At 36.7% G+C, this 10,903-nt stretch overlaps 1 protein-coding gene across 2 annotated transcripts in view; it reads left to right on the top strand.

The window, feature by feature from the left end:
* Window positions 1-3,573: 3,573 nt before the first annotated feature.
* MAGED1 (MAGE family member D1) overlaps window positions 3,574-10,903 on the top strand; it is a 73,377-nt gene continuing 66,047 nt past the window's right edge. Inside the window, exon 1 of one of the 2 annotated variants that reach the window (XM_024757137.1) lies at window positions 3,574-3,635. The gene's annotated coding sequence lies outside the window, so the exon portion shown is untranslated. The remainder of the gene's footprint in view (window positions 3,636-10,903) is intronic. The other variant, XM_024757135.1, reaches the window with a different exon arrangement.

Raw genomic sequence — 10,903 nt, 5'->3', positions numbered from 1 at the left:
CATATGATGAAATACACTTCATAAATAAAGACTAATGAATGGTTGATATATGCATCAACTTGGATGAATCTCAAAGGTGTTATCCTAGGTAAAAGAAGCCTGGCTCAAAAGGTTACATATTCTATGCTTCCATTTATGTGACATTTTAGAAAAGAAGAAACTAGATTGAAAGAGAACATTAGGGATAGGGAAGACTGTGTGACTAAAACAGGATATCATAGGAACTTTTGGGGGTTATGGGAGCTGAACCATCTCTCAACCAAGATAATCATTAATAAATTTCCTTGGGCTATGCAGTCCTCCTCTGCCTCTCATCAACTACCCTATCCATCAATCTATGTCTTTCTGTTCATATAGGCATGTGTTTCCTTTTTAAAATTTTATTGAAATTTTTTATCCTATTCCATTTAATCCCTCTACAGGTTCAAATGTATGCATTTTTCCTTATTCTACTTTTTACTCTCACTGTGAATCTGTTATTTTAGCGGTAACTTTTGAATATTTCTTATAATTATTTAACTTAACAATGTCTGAACTTTAAAAATATATTAACCTCTCTCCCAAACAAATGAATTCTGATGTTCATCTCCTCCTGAGTTGTATGATATTTTTGTTCAGAATCTTTGAATCACCATTTTTTTCAACCCCAGCAATCAGTATGATTATTATGTTTTTATACACACCATGTTTTTTTAGATTGACATACATGTTTATCATTTTATTTGCTCTTAATTCCTTAGCTTTTCAGACTGTCCTTCTGGTATCATTTTCCATAGCCTGTAGTGCAGTAATTTTCAATCTTCTCTTTGCATCAGAAAGGAGCTTTAAAGGAGGTTTAAAAATATATGTAAATGCCTGACCTCACTCCTAAGCTTTAGATTAATTTTGGCTGGGATGGGGATCAGGCATTGGTATTTAAAAAAAGAAGAAAGACGAAAGCTCTCCTAGTGATTCTAATGGGCACCCAGAGTTGAGAACTACTGTTTTATAAGGTCCATATTTATGTTATTTTGTTTATTGCTTGTCTTCCTAACTAAGATGTAAGTTACAAAAGTGCAGGGATTTTTTTCACTCTTTTATTTATGCATGTATCTCTACTGCCTTGAACAGTGACAATTACACAGAAGTTGACCAGCAAATGTTTGTTGAGTGAATGAAAGAAAGTGCTAAGAATACTAAACATGGCAGAGAAGGGGAGCAGTTGTCTGGTTTTGGTTAAGGAGTGAAACGAAACATCAGCAAGGTTTCATGAGAGATAAAATGTGAGCTGACCTTTGAAAGATGAATATGAGTTAGCGGAGTGTGAATGCACAGAGATTTGGGATCTTGGTGCACTTTCCAAATTATAAACGGTTGTGTAAGACTTGGATTTAGGGTGGGAGAGGTTGAGTGATGAGAGATGGGATGAGAGAAAGAGACAGAGTTAGACAACCAAGGCTTTTGTATACCATGGTTGGCATTTGGGGAGTAATATAGAAGGTCTGAACTAAGATAGTGATCCTGGTTACTGAGAGAAGTGAATAAAGTTTATAAATGTTCAGTGAGCTCTTCTATAATGGCAACCCTCTTCCCGTCCCCCACATAGTGTAACCCCCATAGTACATTGCTATCCCATTTACCTGGTTTATTTCTATGTAGCGCTTGTCACCACTTAACATGTGTTTTCTTAAATATTTTATTAGCCATGAAACAAGAATGTAAGTTCTGTGAGGGCAGAAATTTTTGTCCATTTTGGTCATGGTTCTATCCTCAGGGCCTGGTGCATATTAATCTGCTCAATAAATATTTGTTACATGAAATAATCAAAATTTTGATTGTGGAGGGCATCAAGGAAAATGCTCAGGTTTCACTGCCTCTGGATTTCTGATAATCCACTGACTATTTTTTTCCAGCTCAGTTCCAAATACAATTAATTCTTAATAGCGTAAACCCCTCATTTTCTGTATTTGGTCATTGATTACCACAATAGCCTCTAAACCAACCTCTCTGCCACCAGGTTGCACTGGTACAACCCATTTTCTATATTTTGGTTTAAAACATTACTAGATGCTTTTTGTTGTTGTTGTTGAGGCAAGAGATAGAGACTTTATGTGGAAAGCCAGCAGATGGAGAAGATGGCAGACTAGAGTCCCCAGAAAACCATCTTGACTAGATGCTTTCTCGCTTAAAATTCATTTTTGGTTTTCTGTTTTCTTCATAATAAGCTCAAAGTCCGTAACATGGCATGCAAGGTCCTTCTTTGTCTGGCCTCTTCTTACATCCAGGCTTCATCTCTCATCACCACTTCTTTCACACCACACTTCAAATCCACTGTCATTCTTCCTTTTCATTCATCCATTCAATCACTTATTGAACATTAAACCAGCCTTTATTGAGCACCTTCTAGGAGATAAGGTCTATTTTAGGTTTTTAGTATTCACCAGTCAATTGGATAGCCATAGTTGCAACACTGTCTTCTCTTTACCGATTATTATTGTCACATTACAGTGCTGCTAGTTGTTTATGTGTTCATTTCCCCCACTGGTTGGAGGGTCTTGAAATCCAGGACTATGTCTTATTCTTCTTTATATGGACAATATCAGAAGCAGAACCTTACACTGAGTGGTTGTTCAAAATCTGTTGGGTGAATGACAAAATATGAGTCAAATGTTGAAATGAACTATACAAATACTAGCAAAAGTAAGGACCTTGTGTCAGCCCCCGTCATTGCCTTGACCACATTTTGGTCGTTTACTCATTCTACAAACATTTATAATCACCTATTTTATGCTATACTCTTATGTGTTTAAATGTCGCCTTTAGCCCCTCCCTATGTTGTGGGGTTCTAGTGCGATGCCTCTGGGTATAGAATAGTGTTTGGTACATTTGTGGATTTATTGAAAATAACCACAAAAGAGGAGGCCTGGGGTACAGATTTTGGGCCCAGAAGAGCTTTCTGGAGGTAATGACAATAGTTAACTCAATATTGAACTTTTAACCAGAGTAAGGATTATTCTTATTATTGAAACTTTTTGTCAAATTATCATTGTCTTCATTCTCAGGGGGAGTATACAAGTATACAAGAACGCTTTCTAAATGAGTTCACTTTTATTTATTTGGAAATTTGAGTATGGCACGTAGCTCTCTGGATACCATTCCAAGACAAAAATGATTCAGATTAAGAAGTTTTAAAAATCTTGAAATCGAAGTATGCCACTAATAAACATGAATTTATTATTATTTTTTTAATGTCAGGAAGCAGTATATCAGTATCATAAATACGTAACTGTAGACATCCGAGAGTTAAGGGACTAAAGGTAAGGGAGGTATTTGAAAGTCTGAATCAGGAAGGCGAGGTGACAAATTGGATACGTAGAGTTTGGCGGAGATGCTGTAGTTCCTGGGATGACTAGGGCTAGGATTTGTAAAAAGTTACTGATTCCCTCTTCCAGACATCTTACGTCAGTATCCGGGTTCCCATCTGGTGAGAGAGCCACTGAGATATAGTATTTCAAGAGCTTGCTAGAGAGGCACAGGAAGTTGTCTGGAGTGAAGGCGGGAGGAGGGTGTGGCGGCCCGGGCTAAAGCTTCCTCCAAACAAAAGAAAATAGCACTTCCGGTCACGCCATCGTCGCGTCGCGGCGTTCTTCATCAAGGTGAGTGTAAAGAAAGGGACTGGTAATTTTCACAAGTGAGTCCGCAGACACCTCAGGGACGGTTTCCTCCTTGCTTCAACACGAGGTGGAAAGAATTCATCCCCAGGGTACACTGAGGGATGTTTCTGACGCTTGTGGTTCCGATCGCTCACTCTCTCCTCTCTCTTACGCCTCAGGAGATGGCTGGCCGTCATCCCCTTCCGCCTTCTGACTCTCGTGGTCCTTTTATCCCTGATTATTCTTCACTTCTCCTCTTTATCCCGAATCCTCTAACCAGTCTTTCTGAGTTTGGGTCATTCCCTCTACCACCGATTTCTTTCCTACCTCTTACTCCCACCTTCCAACCCGCTCCCCTCTTAGCCTCAGAACTTTTGCTACCTCCTTCACCCACTCTGAACCTACATTCTTCCTTCTTTTTACTTTCGACCCCAGTATTTTACTCCCCCTGAAGGCTTCTGATCTCTTCGGTCCCACTCCTGCAGAGGCCGGTGAATTATATACTTTCTGAAATTAGATGTGACTTCAATTTCAAGGGCAAGGCTGGCTTTTGTTCTTTTTAAAAATAAGAAAAGGAGCAGGAATTTTAGAGCTCTCAGAGACATAGGAACTTGTTCAAATTATGTCCTTTTATGTATTTATTTTTTACCCCAAACAAAATCACATATCAGGTATTGCACTGGTTTCAGCCCTCCACTCATGACACTTAAAAAATTTTTGGTATACAATTGAATCCCCAAATTTTTAGAGTGGCAAACATAGTAGATTTTGCCTATAATTTGGTGTCAGCTTTAGAGGCTGGAAGCTTTCCCATCCCCTTTAGAATTTCTCACAGAGCAGAAATGGTTGACAGATATGACATCCAATCACAAATTTATCGTTTCATATGAGTTCGGTTTATTATGTAAATCTTTTTCTGGTGTCCAGTAGCAACATTGAAGAGCAAGTTGGCAGAATTTTCAGGCAAAGATTTTTTTCTAGGAGCTTCGCATGTATTATCTATTTGGTGCAATATGAACTTTGTCTTTTTTTTTCATTTGTTGCAATGTGAAATGTATTTTTCTGCTCCATTTATCATGTGTAATTTGTCTTGTGAGAATATTCATTAATTATCACAATTTATTATTTCAGTTCTTTACCCAAGGGAGAGGAAATGATCATTAAATTTATAATGAGTGTCAGGGATTTTTCAGGCTCTAAAGAGGAATTTAACCAGAGATCTCTTTGAACAAGCAACTTATTCCTTCTTCCTCCTGTAGCTAATGTGTTAGGCTTGCCAAAATAAGAGATGATTCTTTTTTCTAGGCCAGGTATAATTTTCAGTTCTTTAACGAGGAGACTGAGGTTTCATGACACCAAAACACTTAGGAACTTTTTCAAAGGGTATTGCTGATGTCTATTTATTATCTATTCAAATAATAATTTAACAGCACTTAAATATCACACTGTCTTTAACCCACTGGGGGTGCATCCATCCATCCATTCATTCAAGAGTTTTTTTATTGAATAGCTTTTATACGCCAGACAGTGTTTTAAGCACTGAGGATACAACAGTGGAAAATAAAAACAAGAACAAAGTCCTTTAAACTACTCGAGAGGCAATAAGTGAATATATAAGAAATATATAATAGATTGTGATGGGGAGGCTGTACTATGTTAGATAGGATGGTCAGGAAGGCCTCCCTGGTATGGTGACATATGAGCAGAAACCTAAAGGAAGAGAGAGCACAAACTATACAGTTACTAGTGGAAAAAAATAGGGTATATCTATGACAGTGTCTCTGCATTTGTTGGTCACTCTGCTTCCAACATTCCCTCTCCTCCCTTCTGCTTGTGGTCACTTTACTGTATAGCATTAATGAACCACTCTGCATACTCAGATGATCTAATCTGTCCGTGTAAATTCCCCATATTCTCTTCTGCTTGGCTAGCTTCTTGCTACCATTTAAGTGAATTGTCAGTTACCAGCCCCTCTAGGAAGATGTATCTCTGTCTCTATCCTCACCTCTTCCTCAATCTGTTTATTTGTGGTGCATTGTGTGCTGTCCTACAGCATACTTGCTTTCCTCTCTCACTGCTCTTATCACTGCGTGTTCATAATATGTTGCCCATAAATGTTTGGTATGGTAAATTGAAATGAATTTAGTGGCTCCCTAATTAATGTTCAAAACCACTCTCTAAAGTCAGTATCATCATTGTCATTTTCCTGATGATAAAACCAAGACTCAGGTGGATAGTAACTTGGTAGTGGAGTTAATGGAGTTAAAGTCTGTCAGACACTAAGTCCTGGCCTGGTCCTCTCTTTCTCTGTCTCTTTTCATTAATGAGAAATAGAAAATACACAGAATATTTTATTTTATTAGAAATAGTCTGGGTATAAAAATTTCATTTTGTAAGTTTCCTTTCACAAGTCAGATTATATCAGGTGCTTGATTTACTTCCTAGTTATAAATATTAAGAACTGAGAGGTGTGATTACTCTTTTTACTTGAATATTTTTTAATAAAATATTTAAACAAGCATAAGTTGAAAGAAGAGTACAATTAATACTTTTATACTCTGAACCTAGATTCAACAGTTGTTAACTTTTGCCATATTAGCTCACTTATTCACTGACTTGCTCACTATTCATCCATCCAGTTTTTAAAAATTGAAGTATAATGTTTTATCTGTTTTTTGATCTATTTTGGCTGAACCATTTGAGATTTGTGGGCATTATTTTTAAGTAAACTTAAATACATGCAGAAAGGTGCACATATAAGTGTACAGCTCAAAGCATTTTCACCCCTGTGTAACCTACCATATGATCTATCAATTCCACTCCTGGGTATATATCCAGAAAAAATGAAAACACTAGTTTAAAAAGATGCATGCACCCCAGTGTCCATAGCACCACTGATTACAATAGCCAGGATATGGAAGCAACTCAAGTATCCATCAACAGATGAATGGATAAAGATGTGTATATATACAATGGAATATTACTCAGCCATAAAAAAGAATGAAATCCTGCCATTTGCAGCAATGTGTATGGACCTGGAGAATATTATGCTTAGTGAAATAAGTGAGACAGAAAGACGAATACATTATGGTATCACTTATATGTGGAATCTAAAAAATAATACAAACGAATGTATATAGCCAAACAGAAACAGACTTAGAGATATAGAAAACAAACTAGTGGTTACCAGAAGGGAGAGGGGCAAATTACAGGTATGGGATTAACAGATACAAACTACTATGTATAAAATAGATAAGCAAGGAGGATATGTTGTATAGCACAGGGAATTATAGCCATAATCTTGTAATAATTTTAATGCAGTATAATCTATAAAAATATTGTCACTGTGCTGTACACCTGAAACTAATATAATATTGTAAGTCAACTATACTTCAGTTAAAAAAAAATAGAAAATGAGTATTTGAAATCCCTTGAATGTATTCCCTACCAGTCACAAACTAAACTCCAAATTAATCACATCTTGGCTTCTATCACTGTATTAATAATTTTGCCTGTTTTTGGACTCTATAAAAATATAATAGTATAGTATGTATTTTTTGGTGTTTGACTTATTTGGCTTAAGATTTTGCTTTTGAGATTGATCCAAGTTATTGGACGTAGTAGTAATTCCGTCATTCTTATTGCTGTGTATTCCATTGTGTGAATATACCACAACTGATGGGCATTTTGGTTTTTTACATCTTTGGCCTGCAAATAGTACTGTAAACATTCTAGAACATGTCTTTTGGTGATTATATGCACAGCTTTCTGTTGAGCATACACCTAATAGTAGAATTGATGAATCACAGGTTATAGATAAGATTAGCTTTAGTAGATACTGCCAATTGGTTTTCCAAATTGGTTGTACTAAAAAACTCCTAATAGAAAATTTTAAGAGTTCCATTTGCTCTAGAATATTGCCAACACTTGTCATTGTGTTGTCTTCCTAAGGAAAAAAAAAGTAGCCATTCTAGTGGTTATTAATGGTACCTCATTGTGGTTTTAATTTGCATATCTCTGGTGATAAATGTGTGTCTTTTCATGTTTGTTGGCCTGGGTATCTTTTTTTTGAGGTGCCTGTTCAAGTCTTTTGACCACTTTTTCTCTTTGACTCTCCTTTTCTTATTGATTTGTAGGAGATCTTTCTATATTAAGGATGTGAATACTTGTTAGATCTATTTATTTGCAAATCTCAGTTGCTTGCATTTTCAGTCTCTTAATGGTGTCTTTTGATGAACTGAATACAGGCACACCTTGGTTTGGTTCTAGACCATTGCAATAAAGTGAATATCACAATAAAGCAAGTCTTATGAAATTTTTGGTTCCCAAGTACATATAAAAGTTAATTTTACACTATGCTGTAGTATAGTAAGTGTGCAATAGCATTGTCTAAAAAACAATGTACATACCTTAATTAAAAGATACTTTATTACTAAAAAAGTTAACCATCATCTGACAACACAGGGTTGCCACAAACCTTTAATTTGTAAAAAATGCAATATCTGAAGTGCACTAAAACAAGATATGCCTGTATCTCAATTTTAATATTGTTCAATTTATAATTTTTCCCCTTCATGAGTAGTGCTTGTTTGTCCTGGTTAAGAAATCTTTGCCTTTCCCAAGGTCATGAAGATAGTTTTCTATGTGGTGTTACTGTTTAACCTCATTTATATTTCCAATTCATTTGATATTCATTTTATTGTATGTTGCCAGTATGAGTTATGGATATAGGTAAAGGCCCACTGTTTTGTTGTTATTGTTGAAACAGACATACAGTCAATCCAATACCACTTATTGAAAAGATCATCCTTTCCCTCCTATAGTGTCATCATCTTTTTCATAAATCAAAGGTTAGGTTATATATGGCGGTTTGTTTCTGGATTCTGTTCATTTTGGTTTCTCTATTCTTATATGAGTACCACTGTTATAATTAATGTAACTTTATAATGTATCTTATTTATGGTCAGTAAGTCCTACAATTCAGCTCTTTTTCTTCAATAATGCTTTGGTTATTCTTTTCTTTTTTTATCGGTATGCGGGCCTCTCACTGTTGTGGCCTCTCCCGTTGCAGAGCACAGGCTCCGGACGCGCAGGCTCAGCGGCCATGGCTCACGGGCCTAGCCGCCTCGCGGCATGTGGGATCTTCCCGGACCGGGGCACGAACCCGTGTCCCCTGCATCGGCAGACGGACTCTCAACCACTGCACCACCAGGGAAGCCCTATTCTTGGCCTTTTGAATTCCAATATACATTGCTGAATCAGCTTGTCAATTTTCACAAAAATCTTTCTTGGCATTATTATTGAGATACCATTTTAATAGATCAGTTTGAAGAGGACATATGGCACTTTCCCCATAAATATCTCAGTGTTCATCTCCTAATAATAGGAACATTTTGTAAATTTTCTGGTGTATCCGTGGGGAGGAAGGCGATCTACGCGTCTTACTCTTCCGCCATCTTCAAGGTTCCCCCCTCTTTTGTAAATAATTTAATTGCCATTATCTCACTAAGAAAAATTAACAATAATTCCCTAATATCATCTAATACCTACCTACTCCATTTTCAAATTAATTTTTTTCCCCACAACTATTTTATACTTGGTATTTAAAACCATCAGCCAACATAATGTGTTTTTTTTTAACATCTTTATTGGAGTATAATTGCTTTGCAATGTTGTGTGTGTTTCTGCTGTATAACAAAGTGAATCAGCTATATGTATACATATATCCACATATCCGTTCCCGCTTGAATTTCCCACTTTCCCTATCCCACCACGCTAGGCGGTCACAAAACAGCGAGCTGATCTCCCTGTGCTAGGCAGCTGCTTCCCACTATCTATCTATTTTACATTTGGTAATGTATATATGTCATTGCTGCTCTCTCACTTTGTCCCAGCTTACCCTTCCCCCCCCCATGTCATCAAGTCCATTCTGTACTTCTGCGTCTTTATTCCTGTCCTGCCCCTAGGTTCATGAGAACCATTTTTTTTTAGATTCCCTATACTGTTCAGTTTTCCCAGCACCACTTACTGAAGAGGTTGTCTTTTCTCCATGGTTTATTCTTGCCTCCTTTATCAAAAATGAGGTGACCATATGTGCGTGGGTTTATCTCTGGGCTTTCTATCCTGTTCCATTGATCTGTATTTCTGTTTTTGTGCCAGTACCATACTGTCTTGATTACTGTAGCTTTGTAGTGTACTCTGAAGTCAGGGAGCCGACTTCTCCAGCTCAGCTTTTCTTTCTCAAGCTTGCTTTGGCTATTTGGGGTCTTTTGTGTTTCCGTACTAATCGTGAAATTATTTGTTCTAGTTCTGTGAAAAATGCCGTTGGTAGTTTGATAGGGATTGCATTGATTCTATAGATTGCTTTGGGTAGTATAATCGGTTTCACAGTGTTGATTCTTCCAATCCAAAAACATGGTATAACTCTCCATCTGTTTGTATCGTCTTTAATTTCTTTCACCAGTGTCTTATAGTTTTCTGCATAGAGGTGTTTTGTCTCCTTAGGTAGGTTTATTCCTAGGTTTTTTATTCTTTTTGTTGCAGTGGAAAATGGGAGTGTTTCCTTAATTTCTCTTTCAGATTTTTCGTCATTTGTGTATAGGAATGCAAGAGTTTCTGTGCATTAGTTTTGTATCCTGCTGCTTTACCAAATTCACCTCTAGCAGTTTTCTGGTAGCATCTTTAGGATTCTCTATGTATAGTATCATGTCATCTGCAAAGAGTGACAGCTTTACTTCTTCTTTTCTGATTTGGATTCCTTTTATTTTTTTTTCTTCTCTGATTGCTGTGGCTAAAAGTTCCAAAACTATGTTGGATAATAGTAGTGAGTGTGTACAACCCTGTCTTGTTTCTGATCTTTGAGGAAATGGTTTCAATTTTTCACCATTGAGAACGTTGCTGGCTGTGGGTTTGTAATATATGGACTTTATTATGTTGAGGTAAGTTCCCTTTATGCCTACTTTCTGAGGGCTTTTTATAATAAATGGGTGTTGAATTTTCTCAAAATCTTTTTTTTTCATCTATTAAGATGATCATATGCTTTTTCTCCTTCAGTTGGTTAATATGGTGTATCCCATTGATTGATTTGTGTATATTGAAGAATCCTTGCATTCCTGGGATAAACCCCACTTGATTATGGTGTGTGATTCTTTTAATGTGCTGTTGGATTCTGTTTGCTAGTATTTTGTTGAGGATTTTTGCATCTATGTTCATCAGTAATATTGGCCTGTAGTTTTTGTTTTTTGTGACATCTTTGTTTGGTTTGGGAGTGT

This window comes from Neophocaena asiaeorientalis, unplaced genomic scaffold (genome assembly GCF_003031525.2).
Source record: "Neophocaena asiaeorientalis asiaeorientalis breed wild unplaced genomic scaffold, Neophocaena_asiaeorientalis_V1.1 scaffold553, whole genome shotgun sequence".
NCBI lineage: Eukaryota > Metazoa > Chordata > Mammalia > Artiodactyla > Phocoenidae > Neophocaena > Neophocaena asiaeorientalis.
This window is presented reverse-complemented; position numbering and strand designations above follow the sequence as displayed.